The sequence below is a fragment of the Petaurus breviceps genome, unplaced genomic scaffold (genome assembly GCF_028583685.1).
Source record: "Petaurus breviceps papuanus isolate PSGF00001 unplaced genomic scaffold, PetGlider_PUasm1.0 90633, whole genome shotgun sequence".
Classification (NCBI taxonomy): Eukaryota; Metazoa; Chordata; class Mammalia; order Diprotodontia; family Petauridae; genus Petaurus; species Petaurus breviceps.
The window spans coordinates 1,472,024-1,495,595 of NW_027187293.1; the positions used below are offsets into that span (position 1 = coordinate 1,472,024).

Genomic DNA, 23,572 nt, shown 5'->3' on the forward strand with positions numbered 1-23,572 from the left:
ATAAGATCAGGGATGAAGTATGAATGTCCATTATCACCACTATTATTCAGTATTGTACTAGAAATGTTAGCTGTAGCAATAAGACAAGAAAAAAATGAACATATGTAAATAGGAAATGAGGAGACAAAACTGTCTCTCTTTGCAGATAAAATGATGGTAATACATATAAAATCCTAAAGAATCAAATAAAAAACTAGTTGCAACAATTAACAACTTGAGCAAAGTTGCAGGATATAAAATAAGCTTGATAAATCATCAGCATTTCTATATACAGTTTTACCAACAAAGCAGACCAGGGAGAAAGAGAAATTCCATTTAAAATAATTGCAGACAACATAAAATACTTGGAAGTAGAAAAATAAGGACGCAGATGATGGAGTTGTGAACTGGTCCAACCCTTCTGAAGAGTAGTTTGGGACTATGACCAAACGGTTATAGAACTGTACATGCCCTGTGACCCAGCAATGCTACTCCTAGTTCTGTACCCCAGAAAGATGAAAGAGAAGGAAAAGGACCCATACATACCAAAATATTTGTAGCAGCTCTTTTTTTGTGGTGGCAAAGAAATAGACATTAAAAGGATACCTATCAATTGGTAAATGGTCGAACAAGTTGTGGTATATGATTGTGATGGATTGCTACTGTGCTATACGAAATGATGAAAGGGTCATTTCAGAAAACACTTGGAAAACCTATATGAACTGAGGCAAAGAGAAGTGAGAAGAACCAGGAGAACATTGTACACAGTAGTAGCAATATTATAACAATGATCAACTGTGAAAAACTTATCTACTCTAATCAATATAATTATCTAAGACAATTCTGGAAAACTCATGTTGAAATATGTATTATATGGAATTCTGAAAGCTATTACTTTTTCATTTGTTATAGATTTCCATAGTTAAAGAATGCATCATCTTCATGGGTGATGAGCCTTTCCATATTAACCTAGGTTTGTCTTAAGAAAGCAAACAGTTTCTCATACTCAGAGTCTTCCCACATCTCCACCCTCTGGCTTCCTTGTTTTTCTTCAAATCTCAGCTAAAATCCCACTTTGTATAAAATGCTTTTCTCAGTCCTCCTTAATGCTAGTGCCTCCTCTCTGAAATCATCTCTAATTTATCTTTTGTATATATTGTTTATACAAAATTGTTTGCATGTTATCTACCCCATTAGATTGTGAGCTCTTTGAGAACAGGGACTTTTTTTTAGTACACATTTATAATCCACTAAACATAGCAAGTTTCACTCAGTGAAACAAAATAGCCACCCCATACTATAGGATCAATGGGGTTGAGTCTTTCCCAGATTCCCTTTTGATTTGCTCTATTTTTTTTTACTTTGAGAAATCTTTTATTAAATATTGATGATGGTTCAGGGTTAGAGGTATAGGGAACGGTTCTTAATTGGGAGGTTAATCACAACTAAAGAATTGCAATACAAAAATTCAGGCATATTCGCCTTTGGAAATAAATCAAACCCTTGTAACAGGGGCATGAGCTGGGAGGTCTTTCTTGTACAAAAACAATTAACAATACTTTGCAAAAGTCATACAAAAATACAGTATAGAAACCAGTCTCCCCAACCCGACACCCAACAGCAGCTTCTGGTAGAAACCCAAACCCAAACAACCCAACCAACCCAGCCTTCCCACAGATAATGAAGAAATCAGCAACCTTGGTTCCATAGGCAGAATGACCCATGGAAGTCATGTCATTCAGGACGGGCCCCTCATTCTTAGGGTATGCCCAGTAGGTATCAGAAAGGCCACAACCCTTTAGCCCTGGTGGTCTCTGGGGTCCAGGGTCGCCATCTGATTGAAAGAACTTTGGAAGCAGTTATCAAAACTTCCAGTCCCTCCTCACACCCAGTCAGGTGCCAGTCAGAACCACACTTGTATGTGTTCTTGGGAGGTGGGGGTAGGGGTGCAATCCAAAACCTACAGCCTAATAAAGGCACCAGAGTATCAGGTTGTCAAGTGGCTATAGGAGGTCGACATATTGATCCCTCCCACTACCCAGTCAGGTGGCTCCTGAAATTGTAATCATAGGATCTTTTTGCTGGGAGGGCCCTTGGGGGTTTGCCTAGTTCAACCCTCTGCCCAATAGATGATGGGTGGATGCTCTCTACAACATCCTCAATAGGTAGTCACCAGCACAAATCAGTAGGTGGTGCATGGGATTGGGGAATCAGAGGCCCTGAGTCTGAATTCCATTTTTGATGGGAAGTCAAGATGGATGCTATTCCTTTTTAAGAGTATAAAAAAGCTGTACTGTTCGGCTAGTCCTCCAAATTATCTTTGATCTTACTTTATTAAATCTCTGACAGAAAACAAAAGCTTTTTCCTCCACAAATTCTTACTTACAGAACAAACCTTGGCTGGAGGAAACAGTTAATCTGCTATAGACTCCAACGTAGCTTTGTTCTTTGGTGGAATTTTTAAAAGGTTATTTGGGGAAAATTCAGGCTTTGAATGAGGGCAAGGAGTTGAGTAGCATCAAAACAATTAAGCATAAGCATCTCTATGAAAGAAAGGAAGGTTTCAAAAAATACAAAGTCAGAGACAAAACATTTCTTCTTTGTAATTCCATAACCCTTGGTGGCAATGATGAAGGAAAGGATCTTGTCAAGACTTTGATTTAAAAAAATATTTCTGACCATAAAATGGCAAGTAGAAATAAAGAAAAATGTATTAAAAGATTACCCTAATGCTAAATTATGTAGAAATTTTAAATGCTGATAAGCTAGTTTAAAAAAAAAAAAACCTGCTCTATACTTAACTGAAGGAAGGAGCAAAGATCTCAATCATATGAAGGTTAACTTAGCTTCTTTGAGACACCTTGGGCATAAGGTCCAGCATCATGAAGTGAGGAAAATATCTGAGTTTCAGGTCAACAAGTCCAGGATGAGGACTTTGTTGTTGTTCAATTGTTTCAGTCATGTCTGACTCTTCATGACCCTATTTGGAATTTTCTTGGCAAAAATACTAGAGTGACTTGCTATTTCTTCTCCAGTTCATTTTTGCAGTTGAGGAAACTGAGTATAATAGTGTTAAATGACTTGTCCAGGGTCACATAACTAGTAAGTATCTGAAACTGCATTTGAACTTGGGTCTTCCTGACTTCAGGACTGAAACTCTACTATGCCATGTAGCTATCTGCTAAGTATATAAGTAACATTTGTTATGATTTACAGGAATATCTATCCCACTGGCCTAATACAGAATCTGAATTGCCAATTTAGGGAAAAATATTTTGGGTGAAGTTATTATTTCTGAAATGTACAAATATATTACGTGACTACCAGTTGATTGGTTAACATTTGTGTATGAAGTATGATAGTTCTTACCTAGCAGAGAAGAACCATGTAGGAAGTGGGAAGGGAAATGGTTGGGTCATGAGATGCTGTACTGGCATTCTTAGACTGCCAAGATACAAAAGACAGGCATATGGCCCATGAAGGCTGGCAATATTTATAGAAACTAGAGGGAACAAAAAGAAATGCTTATTTCACAGTTTTTCTTAGACATCTCATCCAGAAATTTAGCTTTCCTAGAAAGATTTTCCTGGGTCTGAAATTGTGTTCATAAAGTACAACAAGTTACCTTGCTGGGAGTGAGACATGTCATGCTACTGCCATGCATACCCATGGCTTTCTGACTTTGAGGAATATATTCATTCTCATTTTGATTGCATATCTTTATAATTCACCTTATGCGTAGGTCAGTCATGCAATAAGTGTTTATTAAGCACCCTCTATATTCTAGACACTGAAAATTCAAAGACAAATATGAAACAGTCCTTGCCCTGGCTAAGCTTAGATGTAGACACTGTCCAAATGATTGATCACCAGCACACAAAGAGTTTGAGGTTTGGAGAAAACAACTTCCCTTTCCTGTAGGGAAGGCAATCAGCCCTAAAAGATTTTGTACATCTTCATGATGCAACATTGACTCCTGGTTGGGAGCAGGAAGACTGAGAAGACAGGTTAGAAGGCTGCCTCACTGTCCTAATTCTTGAAGACTCACAGTATCTTGAGGCTGCAGACCCATGGTACCAGAGAAACAGGAAATGCTAAAATTCCAGGAAAATTTAAATGTGCCAGAGGAGAAAAGGTAGAAACTTAACAAGAGGGGAATCAGAATTCAGCTCAAAGTCACAGAAGGGAAGATAAAAGAAATGCTTTAACGATTCTACCAAAACAGCTTTTCCTACCCCTTTCTTTCTGCTGGTTCCTGGTTGTTGTTGTTTTTTTATGCTTTATTATGGGTGCTTAGAGGTTTGTTAGTTTCTTTTTTTAATCTTTATTTTATAGGATAAAACAAACATTTGCATAACAAAGTATAATTTAAATAAATGGCTGCACATGAAACTACAAATCTATTATAGGCAACTTGCTCTTCTATTTAAATATGCAATAAAGCTATCATGTAAATTTCTTTCTTTTTTCCTTTTTCTTCCCTCCCCTGCTCCCACCTTAGAGATGGCTACTATTAGGCATGGATTTATATATATATATATATATATATATATATATATATATATATATATATATACATGGAGATATATGTGTATATAATATGGATTTTTTATATATACACATATATTTATATATACATAAATATATACACATACATTTAATATATATAGATATCTATATCTCTGTATACATATTCATTCTATACATACTTCTATTTGTTTCTTGAAGTGGAAGTGCTATTATTACTCTTGTGAGTGATTGGTTTGATAGGAGAGGGAGGCTGAAGTCTGGTTGCTCCTAAAGACAGAAGAGAACAATAACAAAAGCATCAACAACAAAAAGAATCATGAGCATTTAGGCTGTCTCCCAGAACTATAATCCCAATCCCTTAATATTCTTATGGACAGTCACAGTTTGATGGTCAGGGACTGACATGACATGGAATTTTTTACAAAATTTCTTATGTTGTACTATAGACAAATAAAACACTCACTGTGTGCCATTCACTTTTATGTATGAATATGTATATCCAGAGGGCCCATGATGGGACTCTGTATAAAAATGTTTACTAAGTCACTGAATGTCTGTAAGCTTCAGTTTCTTCTGCAAAATGGCAGTGATAATACCTACAATATTTAATTCACAGGGTTATTATAAGCATCGTATGAGGATCTCTGTGAAGTACTTTGTAAATTTTAAAGTGCTATATAAATATCATTGTTAATACTATTCATCAGCAACATAGTGCTGAAGCATTTTGTAGCAACATTTGTATTCCTACAGTGAATATGTTCATTATACATGATTCTAAAATATTTATGAAAGCACCTGTAAAATCCTTCAGCACACTTTGTCCTTGTCTTCCACCGAAACAGAATTGATTCCTTTAAAAATGTTCCAGTTTTTCATGAATTTAGTCAGACTTTCCCCCATTCTCCACCCCTGCCCAACAATGATAGATGTTAGGCTTTTATGTATTTAAAGTTTATGAAACAGATTGCAGACAGTAAAAGATCTAGTGGTCAAAATTGAGGTATCAAAAGCAGAGACAACACTGAGTCCCAGTTTCTTCTTTTATAAAATGACAGTCATAATAACCACACTAACAAGGTTATTGTGAAGATCAAATGAAAATCTCCATAAAACACGTTGCAAACATTAAAGTACTATATAAATGTCAGTTAATATTATTTATCAGATTTTGAGTCAGTATGAGGAAGAACTTTATTATATAAGAACTGTTCAGTAGCACAAGCTTTCAAAGGATAGTGAGCTGTATGAAACCGGCACTTTTCAAATGAAGTGGAGGCTGCATGACAAACTGTCAGGGATATTTCAGAAGGGATTGTTGCTTGGGTGGGAGGATGGACTAAATGACCTCTGAGATCTCTTCCAACTCTCTAAGATCCTCTAGTCATATAAGGTCATCTAGGTAACTTTGCTTGACATCATTATGTCTTTAAAATAAGGGGGAGGGACGAGAAGATGGACAAGCGAAGGAACTGCGGGTACACCAGAGACAAACTTTACCACTTTCACCATTTTGTCCAAGGCCAACTCCTGTCTGTTTCTTTCCCCACTTTTTGTTGGTGAAAATTAAGTAAAATTCAGTTTCCCTTATTCATTTAAAAATTAGAAGAACTATGGACTATTTCAGTGGCTAAGCAAATAAAAGAAGTTTATGGCTTAAAATGGTCTCAGCTGATTTGAGCATCAGAAATATTTTTCCATTGAATTAAGTTGATAGAAATTTAACTTGCTATACTGTAAAAGATTCAAGGCCTATCCAAACCAGTTGCTGTAGAGGGTAGAATTCTGGTTGCCAGATGACTTTTCACCCAACCAATGATCAACTAATTGATGAGTATTCAGTTCATTTTCATTTTGGAAGGAGAAAATTACAAATGCAGATAAATCCCCTTGGGAAATCTATGTTCCATGACTTCAGGGATTTGGGATTTCCTCGCTATAAGCACTCTGATGTGCTTCTTCATAAATCCATGGCAGTGGATGAGAAGACAGTGGCCAGGAAAGTATTCCAATTGACAGCAATATGAGTAAACCCATAGCCCTGTATATTCCATAGAGGAAAATAAAGGTAGCAGTTACTTAAGGAGCTCTTGATGTAATGGGAGCGACTACATCAAGTCAGGAAAGAGAGTCTGCCAAAGCCTATGCCTTGCTTCTTGTTAGCTCCCTTCTTGATTTTTTTGGGGGAAATTATAGTTTTGATTCTCTTTCTGTCCCTGACAGCTCTTCCCACCTCTTGCTCCTCCCTTCACTTTGACCTTTTTGCCTTGCTTCTGGTGTGGGCTTGATACTCACTCCATCTGCCTGACCTCCATCTAAGATGGAACTTTCTTCCTCTCTCTGAGAAGAAAATGGTGCAGTCAGCATCAGGTTCCCTGTCAGACTTGAGCTCAGGCCTTGCACAAGGACCTGGCCCCATTGACCAGAATAACTCCTTCCTCTAATGCAGATTACTCTTTAACAACTTAGTAAATTTTATCTTCAAGAGTTGTTATGGCCATCGAACTTCTGGTGATAAGCCTATCCACACTTAGCTAGACTGGTCATCCCATCCCATAAGAGTTACCCAATCTATGGTAGTGCCAATATTCAAGCTTTCCAGCCTAGTAGTACCTACTGTTTACACAATCTTGGAGAACCCTATATAACCTCCAGGTGATGATGAAAGGAGCACGTTAATGAAAGTAGGGACTATACAGGTAACTGTTAAAGACTATTTCATCTTTTTCAGGTTTTATCATTTGATCAGTATTCAAAATAACACATCTTATGACTTTAAAAGAAGAGAGGAAATCCTAAATGGCAACAACTTGTTTCTATAAGAGAATGTGATATTCCTCATTTTGTTGTATTGCCACCAGATAAGGAAGGAGGAAAATGGTAGGTAGGAATATGACTGGGCAGGAAGAATATTACCACTGGGGATGCCCTATCTCCTTGCCTAGGCTGCTTGACCATTCATAGAGTTTGAATATGACAGAAGTTATCACCTATCTTCCTCCTTATGAGGACCACTAAACTTTGCTAGCTGCCCTTCTGCTTCCTCCTAAAGGCCTCACCTTATGCCCTGCCTCTCTACCTTGAAGTCTTCCCACATTATTATCTCAAGTACATCAATAACCTAGGGAAATCTCAAAATTGTCATTCCACTTCCTTCTATACCATTAGGATTTCCAGGACTTTCTATCTGCCCTGCATCAGAGGAATACTCTTTTATCTGTTTTCTGCCCTAATTAAAATGTGAGCTTCTTGAAAGTAGAAAGTTTCCAGTCTGTTTGAGTCTTCAGCACTTGGCACGATTCTTGGCCCATAGTAGGTACTATAATACCAAATCCTGTAAGCACAACAGTGAGCACTGGCTCCTAGGAGGTCATGAATCTGTCTAAAGTTTAAGTTTTCTGGACTTTAGATTTTGAAGTTATAGCTCTTTCTTAGACATATTAGGAAACAAAATTATAGATAAATAACATAATTTAAGGTGAGGAAATACATAAGAAATGTCTTCGTCTTTTCCCCATTGGGGTTAGTGACTTCTCTATTTCTGGTCACTAAAAATGGCTTTGTTTTAATTTTCAATAATTTCTTAATTTTTTTAATTTCTCAGTGTTTTGGATAAAAGAGGCTTATTGACTCATTATTTTATGGTATCCTTTCTACTAGGATAATATGGAGGACTTGAGTGATTGATATTTTATGTTTAATATTTGTAATTCATTATACTTCTGAGAAAAAGTAGTGGAGAAAATCACAAATTGTGAATTGTGAATCAATAATTATGATTACTCTATTATCTTAAAGCTCTGAAATGGCTATTTGAAATTGAGTCATCAACTTTGCTTAGATGAATTTAAATATGCTTTTTAAAGGAAAGACATCCAGGTGGCTGAATTTTTTCAAGAACAGTGATAATTCCCTGGTATAGGAAATTACTTTGTTTGTACTGCTGGCTGTCCTTGACCCTTATTTAGAAATCTCTAGTGCTTAAGTTTCCTTAACTTTTCTACAGTTGTACAAAAAAACATCTTGACATGATCAGGAATTTATTCTATTACTTTCTGGTCTTTGTAAGCAAATACCTGACCCACTTTGCTAAAAAAAAAAACATATTTTTAAGTGTTCAATAAAGTACCACTTCAAAAGAGGTAAGTTTCCTTTCGGGTACATAAACTTGTAAATGAATTCGGTTTTACTGGCACATAAACATGTGCATTAATTTGATGCAGAGCTCCAGATTGGCGCCAGAGCAGCACAGTTTGATTTTTGCCCTACTCATTGGATGAATATTTTCCTTTCTTTCCTCCCCATTGGATACACACACACACACACACACACACACACACACACATCCTGCATCTTTCCTCTTGTTTCCTTTAATATTTAGAAGGGTAAGTGAGATTAGACTTTCTCACTCTTTCGCCTCCTTTTTCCTCTTAAGTTTATTACTTATGCTTTTCTCTTCCAATGGATGAGGGAAATGAAAAGACTGAATAATTGGGAAATTCATATTTCATAAGATGTACTTTTAAAGAAAATATCTAATTTGGAAAATGAAAAATATTATATACCTAGTAGGGTTGAGGTAAATCACAAATTCAGTGATTATTCTGGGATAAAAGTAATGAAATATAGAAAGCATTTATCGTCAGTCAGCTAATGAACTTGTATTAAACCCCTGCTTTAAGCCAGATACTGTGCTTGGTGCTAGAAATACAAATACAAAGAATGAAACAATTCTTACTCTCAAGAAGCATACATTTTAAAGTCCTATAATCCCAAGGATACTCTCTGGTGTTCCTTTTCTCTTTTTACTTATTGAACCTATCCTTTACTTATCTTTATTTACCTATCCTTTAAAGCCATACTAAAAATGCCACTTCCTCAGGAATCCTTTCATGATTTATCCCCATAGGTAATGGCTTTTATCTCTTTGATCCCCTATAGCATGTTGTAAATGTCTTATACATGTGTTCTTACCTAGCCTTAATCACTGAATAGGTGTTGCCTCAGTAAAACTGAAACCTGTTGAAGACATTAGATTGAAAAAGTCAAGGACTCCCACTGCATCCAGGGCCATCTCCAGTCATCCTGATCTTTATCTTGCCATTTTACCCAGATGGCTTCAGAGGAGAAAGTGAGGCTGGCAACTGTGCATAGCCCTCCCTCACTTAAATCCGATTCACTTGCATGTCAAGCTTCACCTTTCTGGGGTCGTGGTCCTCTTTAAAAATGAAGAAAAACAATAGCAACAGCAACAATACACGTGTTATATAGTTCTTATTCAGTGTGAAGTGTGAGTGCAGCAAAGTGATCCTGTTATTTGATTTTGCACAGTACGTTTAGATAATAATTATTCCTAATAGTGTGAATTTGGATACATGGGACCGCTTAAGGGAATTCAATGCTTGTATCTAACATAGTCCTTTGGGTATGTTATACTTCCCTCTGGAATGTAAGCTTCATGAGGGCAGGATAATATGTTATCTAAAATTTTTATTTCTTCCATGTTAGCCCAGTGTTCTTTATAAAATACACGCTTAATGCTTGTTGAATTTAACTGAATTATTGCTCTAGAGAACTCTGAAACTTTTTCTAGGAGAGATTATTTATACTATTGCCCCATTAAATGAGTTATGACGGGAGTTCTTAGAACTTTTGTATGTCATGAACCCCTTTGTCATTCTGGTAAAAACCATTGAATCCTTTCTCAGAATATTGTTTTAAAATGCATAAAACAATTATATTGGAATTTAGCTATCAGTTGTTTGAAAAAAAGTTCATAGACCCTGAATTTTGGGAACATTTTAACATATATTTTGTCTCTGATCTGGTTCAGAGGATTCACTGGTAGACTGTATAAATGGCTATCCTTGCCCTTCACTTTTGAGGGATAGGGTTTAAAGGAAAGTTGTTTGGGAACTTGCCCTGATTATTAAGATGAAAGTCAGGACAAAGAGAATTTAAAGTTTCTTAAAAAGCACAGTAGGGTAGCAGCATGTTGATAAGCTGATCACTGAAGATTAGCAAGGGTTCCAAGATGGAGCCAGCTTTTATTGACAACTTCTATAATGAGATAAAGACAATTCAGATAAGTCCATGTCAGCAAAAGGGAATGGGCCATTGCATTTCCATTCCTCTCCAAGGTGGCAAGTACACGGCACTGGCCAGATACAAACTAGAAGTATGGGTGATTTGGTATGTGATAAATAGCAGATAATACAAAACTACAGACTAGGTGACCCCTCCCCCAACACTGATAAGGAAGGTCTGAGACCACTGACTCAGCATAATTTTCAGTATTATGGGAACTCATCCTGCTCATCTACTATGAAACCTCAGAGGCCTAGATTCTTGGAGAAAAGAAAAGAAAGATAGTAGAAAAAAGTTAATTGCACCACTCCTTTTCTATATATATACACATTTGAACTTATATGTATTAAAATTTTTTTGAATCAATTTTTCCCTAGTCCTTAATCAGAGCACTCCACTGAAGCCTAAGTCTAATGCTTCAGCATGACATGGGAATGACAGTGGGATTTGAAAGTCAGCAAAGTACAAGCCTGGCAGGTTCTGTGAAGCTTGAAGAGCTTCAAGAGATGGTTCAGGGATGGATAGGATGTTGTTTGGTCACCAGCTGACCTAAGTGTAAAGAAGCTTTTCGCTAGAATGTTGACTATCAGGTACTGATTTTTTTTTTTGGTCCCTGGCTTCTTGTTGCTGTTGTTCAGTCATTTTTAAGTTGTGTCTGACTTTGAAACCCCATTTGAGGTTTTCTTGACCAAGATACTGGAGTAGTTTGACATTTCCTTCTTCAGCACGTTTTATAGATGAGGAAACTGAGGCAAAGAGGGTTAAATGACCTGCTCAGGGTCATGGGGCTAATGCGTGTCTGAGGCTGGATTTGAACTCGTGAACATGAGTCTTCCTGACTTGAGGTCTAACACTCTATCCACTGTACCAATTAGTTGCCCCCATGGATATTCATGACCATTGTGTACTAAGTTGTGCAAAGCTTGCCATCCCTAAGGAAATCTTTTGAAATATTAAAGTATTCTCCCACATAACCTTGTAAGCTATCCTTTCCATTTTTTAACTGAAGAAACTTTCTCAGAGACATGAAATGTATTGCCTGGAGTCATTCAGCCAGGTGTAGGTGGATGGAACCACATTTCTCACTACCTGCCATTCATTTCCCTCAGATGACCTACAGGCACCTTAAATTTGAAATACTTAATATTTAATTTTAACTTCTATTATGATAATATTATTACAACCATAACATACAAATAATATAACAACCTTCAAAATGTCCCATGCCCCAAAGCAATTTTTCTAGATTTCCCAATTTTTAATATGATACTACCATTATCCCATTCTTTCAGATTTGACCCACTAGAATTATTTTTGACCTCCTTTGCTTCCTCCATTCTCTCTCACATGTACAATCAGTCATTTAATTCCTATCTATACTTCATTCTAAGTATGTCCTTCTTTCCCTTCTTTTTCATTCCCACTTCCACAGTTCTCATTCAAGGCCTTCTTACTGTACATGTGAACTATTGCAATAGTCTTCTGACTCCTGTCACTTTGCTTTTGGATATATCCTTATCATTTTCATTATATTGCTGTTCCCAGAGCACCACTTTGTGTCATTCTCCTACTCAGAATCCTTCTTGGTTCAGTTGAAGCCCCCTTTGATCTGGCCATTCCATATCTTTTCAGACTTACCTCCTAACAATCTTCCACATGTATACATTTTTCTTGTTAAATTGGACTTGAGTCTCATTTACTACAGAACATTTGATTTGTTCATACTGTTCCTTCTGCTGAGATTGGGTTTTTTTTTCTTCCTTACAATTTCCCTACCTCTTGAAATCTTACCTGTTCTTTAGGAACCAGCTCATATACTGCTGCCTATGTGAATCCCTCCTTGATCACATCATCCGTAAGGATCTTTCATACTTCTGAGATACTATAGGACTTTGTTCAGTTCTAAGTGCTGACTGTGTTCTTGTTGTTGAGTTGTGTCTGACTCTTTGTAACCTCATTCAGGGTTTTCTTGGCAAAGATACTGGAGTGGTTTGCCATTTCATCTCCAGCTTATTTTACAAATGAGGAAATGGAGGCAAACAGGGCTAAGCTACTTGCCCAAATACACACAGCTAGTTCCTGAGACTGAATTTGAACACAGGTATTCCTGACTCCAGACCTGGTGGTCTATCCACTAAGCCATTAAGCTGGCTCCTTGTCTTGTACATTTTCTTTGTGTATGACTTAGGTCCTTGACATCAAGGGCCACATTTTACATATTTCTGTAAACCCCATTGTGCCTTATACATAGTAAAACCTAGACTCATATATGATATAGAAATTTATTAGAAGTTATCAGGGTAATTCTGGAGCTATATGTTGTTTTCTCCCAATAGAATATGAGTTTTCTGAGGTCAGGGACTTTTTTTTGTCTTTCAATGCTTAGTCAAATCTAGTGTATAATAGGTTCTTAATAAATGCTTTTTGAATTCAAATAATAGAGCCTTTGAATACTTTTATTTATATTATGATATAATTCCCAATTGCATATGTAAATTTTTTGACAGTCACTTTAAAAATTTTTGAGTTCCAAAACTCTCTCCTTCTCTCTCCCCTCCTTGAGAAGATAAGCAATTTTATATGTATTACACATGTGAGATCATGTAGAACATTTTTCCATATTAGCCATCTTGCAAAAGAAAACAAAATGAAGCAATAAAAATAAAGTAGGTTTTTTAAAAGTATGCTTTAATCATCATTCAGAGTTCATCAGTTCTTTCTCTCAAGGTGATACCATTTTCATCAGGAGTCCTTTGGAATTGCCTTGGATCATTGTCTTAATCAAAGTAGCTGAGTCTTTTACAGTTGATCATACTAACAAAGTCATTGTTCCTGTGTACAATATTCTCCTGGTTCTGCTCACTTCATTTTGCATCAGTTCATATGTGTTCTCGGATTCTTCTGAAACCATCATGCTTGTCATTTATTATCACACAATAGTATTCTATCACAATCATATGCCACAACTTGCTCAGCCATTCACCAATTGATGTACATCCCCTCTATTTCCAAACTTTTGCTCACTAAAAGAAGTGCTTTAAATACTTTTATACAAATAGACCCTTTTCCCTCTTCTTTGATCTCTTTGGGATACAGACCTAGTAGTTGTATTGCTGGGTTGTGTAATAAATGGAAACTCTGAGCGGCAGAATTTCTGGGTAATTAATAATCAGTTTATTAATTAGACTAGCCAGCAATCAATAACTTGATGGTCACTGGTTTCTCTCTTTAATACCTTATGAAAAGGAATGCCCCTTATGAATGAAAATCAACCCTCATTGGTGGACATTTAATGAGGAAGTGGGCTAAAAGTCTTCAGCACCTACTTCTGAGAATGTGACTTGAGGATGAGACTCAGCTGCCTCCAGGTATCTGGGCAGGGGAAGCCATTTCCATCTGGACTTCTCTGTTGAATAATGCCAGATGAAGACATAGTCAGAGGTTTTTCATAACCTATTGACAACAGACTAGAAAAAGCTGAGGTATAAGCTCAGTGTTGCTAGTTTTGAAATTCTTAGCCAAAAGAAATTCCAATTCACAGGGGAAACAATCAAAGAAATGTCATTTACCAGAAAACTAAGGATTTTACCAAAAATGTTATATTTATTACTTACCCTTTTGATATTTATTAAAAGGACTGAACTTCAAAAGTTTTTTGTTTTTGTTTTCTTAAAATACTATTTTATTTTTTCAAATTACCTGTAAAGTGGCAGCTAGGTGGTACAGTGGTTAGAGTACCAGCCCTGGAGTCAGGAGGACCTAAGTTCAAATCCTGCCTTAGACATGACACTTATTAGCTGTGTGACCATGGACAATTTATTTAACCTCGATTGCCTCACACACAAAAAGAAAACAATTGTATGGAAAGATAAACCTTACCATTATTTAAAAATTGAGTTCCAAATTTGATATAGGTTATATGTGTGCAGTCATATAAAACATATCTTGTTATTAGTCATGTTATAAAAGAAGAAACGGACTAAAAGAAAAACACACACATACAAAAAGTAAGAATTGTATTCTTTGATCTGCATTCAGACTTTATCAGTTCTTTCTCTCAAGGTGAACATCATGTTTCCTCATGAGTCCTTTAGATGTCTTTCATCATTGTATTTCTGAGAATAACTCCCATTCATAGTTGATCATTATACAATGTTGCTGTTAATTTGTACAATTTTCTCCTGGTTCTGGTCACTTCACTTTGCTTCAGTTCATGTAAGTCTTTCCAGGTTTTTCTGAAATCTGCCTGCGTGTCATTTCTTATAGCACAATAGTATTCCATTATATTCATAACCACAACTAGTTCAGCCCTTCCCCCAATTAATGGGCATCCCCTTAATTTCAATTCTTTTCCACCACAAAAAAAAATACTGCTATAATTTTTTTTTATATGAAGGTCCTTTACCATTTAAAAAAATATCTTTGGGATACAGATCTAGTATCTGGTTTTGCTGGTTCAAAAGGTATGCACAGTTTGATTGCCCTTTGGGCACAGTTCCAACTTGCTCTCCAGAATGATTAGAACTGTTCACAGCTCCACAAACAGCACATTTGTGTCCCAATTTTCCTGCATCCCCTCCAACATTTATTGTTTTCCTTTTCTGCTTAGTATGAGATGGTACCTCAGAGTTGTTTTAATTTGCATTTCTCTAATAAATCATGATTTAAAGCACTTTTTCATATGACTATAGGTAGCTTTGATTTCTTCTTCTGAGAACTGACCTTCTATGAATGGGGAATGATTTGTATTCTTATAAATTTGACTCAGTTTTCTATATATTTGAGAAATGAGACCTTTATCAGAGATACTTGCTGTGAAAATTGTTTCTTAGCTTTCTTCTTTTCTTCTAATCTTAGTTGTATTGATTTTTTTGTGCAAACCCTTTTAAATTTAATATAATAAAAATTATCCATTTTGTATCTCTCAGTGCTCTGTCTCTTGTTTGGTCATAAATTCTTCCCTTCTCCGTAGATCTGACAAGTAAACTATTCCTTGCTCTTTTAATTTATTTATGGCATGACTATGTCTAAATTATGAACCCATTTTGACCTTGTGTTGTAATATTTTGCAAGATGTTGGTCTATATCTAGTTTCTGTCATACTATTTTCCAGTCTTCCCAATAGCTTTTGTCAAATAGTGAGCTCTTGTCCCAGAAGCTGGTGTTCAAAACTTCTTTAATGCTAAGCCTTTAGGAAAAAGTATGATGAAATAAAGGAAATGTGAAGGCACTTTCATCAATTCTGATATGTTCTTATTGGAGTCTTATTCATGTTTTAAGAATTGTTACTGTCATATTATAGCTCTAACTGATCCATGGTAGCACCCTTCAGACTAGGCCATGCTAGAAAGTAATGATGGTGGAAAGTCTTGTATCTCTGTATAATTCATTCCCACTTCATAACTTACTGAGAAAAACAAGGGAGTAGGTGGTCCTCCCATTCACATGGCCTCCCAAGAGACAACAATTTGGTCTATTTTAGGCATATATATGTAACCTTTCCTTATTTATTTGACACATATTAATTGAGAACCTATCATGTAAAAAGCAGTCTTCATGGATCATCTGAAGAACTTATCTCTAATAGGAGTATGTTCTTCTTCCTATATGATGATAATAAGATCAGACTATTATTGCTAGGGTGAATATTTTGAGTTCTTTTTATAATAGTAGTGATGGATTTGCACTCATACAAATTCCTTCTCCTATATCCGCTAAGAAGTCTTCTGGTATGCATTTTTGAGGAAGGTTGGTCATGGTCATGGATTAGGCAAAAAACAAATAATGAATTTAGAATCAGAGGACCTAAGTTCAAACCAGCTTTGCTATCTTTATGGCTTTTAGCAAGTCAGTTCCCTTTCATAGACTGCAGTTTCTTCATCTCTAAAATGAGTTGAAATAGATATTTTTAATGCCTCTTCTAGCTATAAATCTGGAGGGGGAAACATATTACCTAAATAGCATTAAGTCCTATAATCTTAACTTCATCATTACATTGTCCTAAGTAATGAATTAAACTATTTTTCTCTTTCTATTCCCAACTTCAGTAGTCTTGGCATTGCCTGAGATAATGGGAAATTAATGGCTTGAGGAAGCCAGACTGACCTGTCTCCTCTAAAAACATGCCTGTTAATATTAATATTTTTAACTTGAAATAAATTAGAATGACTTCTTATTAAAATTTGCCGTCTTCATCTGAATTATCTTCTATGCATCTTCTTCTGCCCAAAGTGGCTACAGTAGTGTTCATCATACATTTATAAATAACACACTTGCTATAATATTCTTCTCAAGTAAGGCTTTATCAAGGATTTTTAAAATCCACATTATTAGTGTCCTTTATATCTCTCCATTGATATATTGGCTCTTTTCCATTCATGTGAGATGATTAATTTATTTCATGTTTGTTCTTCCACCTGCCTCACTGTGGTACCTACTTTAGTGATAAGTTTTCTGGGCTTGAGTTGCCTGGGGAGGAAGTGGGTTTTTCTTCACTGGGAGATCTTCAGGTAGAACTGTAAGGAATGTTATTGGGAAATCACAGGATAATAGGTTTAGATAATAATTTAGTTTATCTAATTCATTATAGAAAGTACTGAGGCACAAAAAGGTTAAGTGATTTGCCTAGGGTCACACAGATAGTATGTGTCAGAGGAAGGATTTGAATCATTTCTTCCTGACAGAGGCCAGTGCTTCATCTACCACAGAATGTTTACAACTCAATGTTCTAAAATGTTCTAAATTTTCTGTTACAGACTGTATTTATTAGGTGACCTCTTAAGTCTCTCCCAAGTCTAAGGTTCTAGGACTCTCCACTAATACATATTTAGTGTGACTATCAGATAATGAGTTTTAAAAATTAATATCCTGTGTTTTTCTCCCAAATAGTTTGATTACCCCTCTTGTTCAGACTTGGTTCTAAACCAGTGGTGTTAAATAGAAACAAAGTCATTACATTATGTAAAAGGATCCCCGGAGACCACATAGTGACCTTGAAAACCTTAAGTTAACATTATTTATGTTTATCTTTTTATTTATTTTGTTTAAAAATTTATCAATTATATTCTAATCTGCTTTGGGCCATACTGGGAAGTGTTGAGCTGCTATGAGTCTCATGTTTAATGTTTTTGTTGTTATTGTCCTTCATTCTCAAAGAGGACCATGATGTCAGGAATGTGATGCCATGACTTGCAAGTGAATTGGATTTAAGTGAGGGAGGGCAGTGCAAAGTCACCAGCTTTATTTTCTCCTCTGGGTCCAGTGACAAGATATAGATCAGGATGACTGGAGATGGCCCACTCATGTTTGATGCCTTTCCTCTAAATGACATTTAGAGCATTTTAGAGAAGAACTGGCTGCTTCCAAACAAATTGCCTATACTTTTTTGTACATTAACCTTCACCTGTGATGTTTGTCTCAGTTGGTACTTCTTCATTCTCTATGTGTTTTCCTGGTTAAAAAAATAACATAAACTAAAAAATAAATCCTTAAGAGATATTGATCACTTTTATAGTTGTACTAGAAAAAAGAAAATATTTTTATGATAGCACAATTCATTCCATTGCCAGTAATTTTTACCAAAAAGATAATTACATCCCCTCTATCTTCATTTTTTTCTTACTTAAATTCATCATTTTTATTTCATTCCATTGGTTTGCCATTGTTTGCTATTGATTCTTTGAACTCAATGGCAATGATTTGTCTATCTTACTTTTTCTGTTGTTTCTTCTGCAAAATTTGTTTCACAACTTTCCAAGTCTGGGAGATATTTGGAAGCTTCAGTGTTACCTGTGATGGATAAGTTGTACTTCACATAATCTTTTCTAGTTCAAACAACCATTCATTAATTTAATTAAGACCTATTCCTTGATTACAGATGGAAATACCTGAAAATATTTATGAGCCTGCTATCAAATGTAAAAGGTCAGCTATTCACATATTTGTGAAAATTGAGATATAATTCATGGACAGGCACCACTGACTCTTTTTAAAAGGTAGAATAATTGTATTTAAAGAAATTATTAGATTTCATATTAAGAAGTGTAAACATTAAAAGATATGTTCATTGGACTTTTTATGATTATTAGTTCAGATTTAGCTTTATTCTAGAGATCCATGCAAATAGACATATGGGTTAATATTGAATCCCTCGGGGTGGCCTTCATTCCATTGGTTACAAAGTGCATCCTGGGGGTGAAGTACCAGGAAGAGATTGAAATTGTTTGAGGGAATGATATTGAAATGAATCAAAGATATGAGGCTCCCATGCCTTCCCTCTCTTATTTATTTCCCATTTATCTTGTATAGAGCTTGTTTCTGTACGTTTATTTGCTTGTCTTCCCGATTAGATTATGAACTTTTTGAGGGTGGAGACTATCTTTTGCCGCTTTTTGTATCCCTAGCATTTAGCACACTTCCAGAACATAGTAGGTGCTTAATGTTAATTGGCCAGCTTACAACTGCTATTGATTTGTGACTGTGGATGCACCACAGTTTCCATGAGTAGGAAATTGTTTGCTTGTTCAAAAGAAGTCTTCTCAGATCTGTTCTCAGGATGTAAGAAGATCATGGAAGTAAATATGTTTTGAAAAGTACAAAGTACTATCCAATGGAAGGTGGTATCAATGGAGTTTATTATAATGCATTCTATTAAAGATTGGGACCAGTTAGTCCAATATGCTACGCAAATTGTAGTGCTATTTTATACTGTTCATATGACCTAAGTGTCTTAATTTAAAAAATTTCCACATTTTAAATTGTTGTCCCATGCAAAGAATTGCACACATTTGCATTTAAATTTCATTTTTTTAATTTGGCAAAGAAAAAGCCCCTTCTCTAAATTAGTACTTTTTAACTTGCCAAGTGAAATAAAAGCAGAGCTCAAAAGCATGCAATTACTGTAATTCTCAAGGTTACCACCATCTCCCCGGTTATAGATCATAAATTCCTCTACTCCTTTTTGAAGCAAAATGTAATTTGTTGAAATATGATATTGTTGTATTTTCAATACCAGCATAATTAAATTTACCACTTGGCCAGGCAAGCAGCTTTTTCAATATAGATGTAAACTGCATTGAAAGATCCAGATTAAATGGGATTTGATAATGGTTCAAATTTAGTTTTCACTTAATGGGTTGGACTCATCAGTGAGTTTCTGATTGAAATCATAGTTATAGATCTTTTTAAAAATCCGTTAAAAAAAAAAAGAACCTTCACCTCAAAGTGATCCAATGAAAACTGGAATGGGTGGTTAAATTGGTTTCTGAATGATCTGAAATGCTATTCAGGATTTGAAAATGAATGAATCCCTTAGTAACCTCATACTTTTGTCTGAGTTATAAGATTGCATTGCCTTTATTTGAGCAGTCTTTTAGCTTTTTTGGTGAGGTAGAATTATAATTGAGATTGAGGAAAAGTAGTGTTAGGACCTTGTGTTACTAATGACGTTTTCCCCAAGGCAGTGTTCTAATTAATCAGTTTTTCAATGACCTGCATAGTCTTATTTCCTTCTCCTAAGCAAGCTAAGATAATCTTTAAAATTAATTGCTCATTTGAATAGAATTTACTTTTGTGAGTGTTATAAAATTAAAGTGCCTTCTTCAATATACAAAATTGTCCAGATTCAGTAGTAGTAGTTTTTTTAAAATCATGAACTTTTTAAAGAAAGAAAATAAATTTAATCAGCAAGTTCTGACCAATTTTTTTCCCTAAATATTCATCCTTAGGAGGAGGACATAGAGGGGAGAAGGAAGTTACACTCCTGGTATCAAATTGCTGTTTAGCACTTAGGACTGAGTACCTCTCATTAGGATAGAACACTTTTTAAAATGTAATTAAGTTCAATTAAGACTGAACTACATGAAATGGCAAGAAACTCTTCTTCATAAACAGCTTATACAAATCTTGAGAGTCTGAAGTCTAGACACTGTTTTAGAATAATATGTGAGAGCTGAAAGATCTTATGTATCATCCAGTCCGTGTATGTTTTTGGGGAAACACATACATTCATCTACATATGCATTATGAAATTTCAATCCCATACCATCATTTGCTGTTTTAACCCCTATGTCCCAGAGACATCCCAAAGTTAAGATTTTCAAAACAAAGTTCATGATCATCCCCCAAACCTTCCCCTCTTCCAAACCTCCCAGTTTCTTCCGAAGACACCACCATTCTTCCAGGCTCCCAGACTTATAACCTTGACATTATTTTCAATTCCTCACTCTCCATCACCTCTACATATCCAATCAATTGCCAAATGTTTCCATATCTATTTATATAGTATCTACTACATCTAACCCCTTACTTTTATTCACGCAGATAGCCCTTTCTACCACTTCTAGGTCAAACCCCATAACCTCTCACCTAGATTATTGCCACAGTCTCCTAATTGGTATCTTTGTCTCAACTCTTAACTACTTCAGTCCATCCTGCATAATGCTGACAAAGTCATTTTCTTAAGTGCAGATTTGACAGCGTGACTCTCCTCAATCAAATCCAGTGACATACAGTTGTCTCTAGGGGAAAAAAACAATAATGAACTCCTTTGTTTAGTCTTGAAAGCCCTTCACAACCTGCCTTTATTCTTTTCAGCTTCACTGTACCTTACATCCCTTCCTGTGCTCTTTCAGTACAGTCAAATGTGCCTTATTTCTGTCTCACAGGATAATACATACCCTATATCCATGCCTTTGCCCTGACATTCTCACATTCCTGGAATGCACTTCCCCTTCTTATATCTACCTCATAGAATCTCTTTTCCTTTAAAATGCAGATTTAAGGATGATGTTTTAAATTATACCTTTCCTGATTTTCCTAACTGCTAGAGCTCATCCACCCACCCTACCTTATATTTATATATGTATATATACATATATATTTGTATTTATTCACTTTAACTGCATATTTATAGCTATATTTGTGTTGTATATTTTTATATATACTTCTTGTCTCCCCCATTAGAATACAAATTCCTTGTGAGTTGGAATTGGTTCATCCTTTGCACTTATATCCTCACTGCCTGTCACTTAATAAAGGCTTGCTGATTCATTCTGGACTATAAGGCCAGGATCTCTCTCTGTAAATTGTGCCACAACTTTCTTTGAGATTCTGGAACTGTTGGAAAAAAAGTATTTTTATTTGTTTTTGCTTTTAAAAAGGAAATACCAATGAAAAAGAATTGGGGGGAGGGGAGAATTTTTGTCATTAAAATGATTTTGAACTAAGAAAGGGAAAAGTACATACATCAACACATGATTTGTAAGTTACATTTAGATTAGTTAGGCCTATTTATGATTGTCTTTTGTGTCTAAAGATGAGCTACTAGGCTCGGAGCGCGGCATGCGTTTCACGGGGGGGGGGACAGTGCATACAGAGGGTACTGTAATGTAGCGTGTAGCACAGGGGATCACCTTCACTACAGTAGCAATCTCAATAGGGCTTATTTTCAGGGGAGGGCTTATTTTAGAGGAATCTTACACAGTAAGGGGAGGGCTTATTTTTGAGATAGGTCTTATTATCGGGGAAACATGGTATATATGGATATACATAATTACTCATGTATACATATATGTATTTAATTTTAATTCTATGGTGTTCCTTTTTTTTTTTTTAAAGCAATTGGGGTTGAATAACTTGCTCAAGGTTACATGGCCAATTATTTTGTGTGAGTGTTAAGTATATGGGCCGGAACCAATCCCGGGTCTCCCGACTCCAGGGTGGTGCTCTAACTCACTGCGACACCTGGCCACCCCTATGGTGTTCTTAAAAGAAAAGCAGTAATAATAATACCTTCCTTTTGTGTCAGGGTAATTGCGGGGGGGGGGGGTCTTACTTTGTTAAAGGTAAAGTAGGAGGAAAGTAACAAGAGGAAGGGATTGGCATGAGGTGAAGTGGTTATGAGAATGGAGGTTTGGTGGGAGGGGTGGGAGAGGAAGGAGAGTAGGAGATAGTATAAAAAGAAGGTAGCCATGCAGTGGTAATTTGGTCCCAGGGTCATCTAACGGATCTCCAGCCTTATAGCTCTAGTCTCTGTGATCCCCAGACATCTTTCAAAATTGAAGCCATGCTCATAGTCACTGTACTTTTGATAGACCCTAGAAAATGGGTCCTATAACTCATCCACCCCCATCTGCCTTGTACAAACAATCAAAAAAGCCTCTTAAGCTTCTGTTTGTGCTTCTATGAGAGAGCTTTAGCAATGCTCCTTCAAGGCTGTTTTTAATGTTCATTTTAACTCTATTTTATTTCTATAAAAATGTCAGGGTAAGTTGGAGAACATAGTGTAATTGACTCTTAGCCTTGCTCTACTCTGAACCGAAGGAGGGCTCTGTTTTCTGTAGTCAGATTTTCCCATTATCCTCTAGAATTAGTGACCTTAAAGTCTGAAATGCATTGGACATGCAGAGGAGGAAGTAACTTCTTGACAACCTGACTCCCTAGTTATATTCTTGTGTTCCCTGTAATAAGGTGTGTGAATGGCATTTAATTGTGTTTTTAAGATGAAATTTTATATTTAAACATATCTTTGATGCCTACATATATATTAAATCAGTTTCTTTGCTTGCTCTTCAAACCCAGTGAGACTGATCAAAATTCAGGGCACTTTTCAGCATCCAAGGGAGTTCTCCTAGAAGTCATTTCTATAGGGATTGAGGCAAGGGGATTGGAGATGAGTGGGGCCAAAGAGAGAGGAAATCAAGTTCAGTAAACAGAAGGTAGAATGGAGTTGTGGTAAATGTGTAATAGACTGCAATTACTGAGCGGCCCTGTGTTCTATTTTTAATTAGAAGTAATGGATTTTTCAGTGATCCCTTCTGAGGCACTTTTGATCAGAGAGAAATAAAGGAGGAATTCAAAAGTCTTGGTACTGTAATGTGAATTATTTAACAGTATCTGACATAGAGCATGAACTTGGAGGCTCTGTTGACGAGGCTTAGAGGTCTTATACATTTTTACCCAGAGAACAATTTTGCTC

General features: G+C 35.9%; 1 protein-coding gene across 1 annotated transcript in view; it reads left to right on the plus strand.

Moving 5' to 3' along the window:
* PLD5 (phospholipase D family member 5) overlaps nt 1–23,572 on the plus strand; it is a 426,787-nt gene that overhangs the window by 131,760 nt on the left and 271,455 nt on the right. The gene's annotated exons all lie outside the window — the stretch shown is intronic.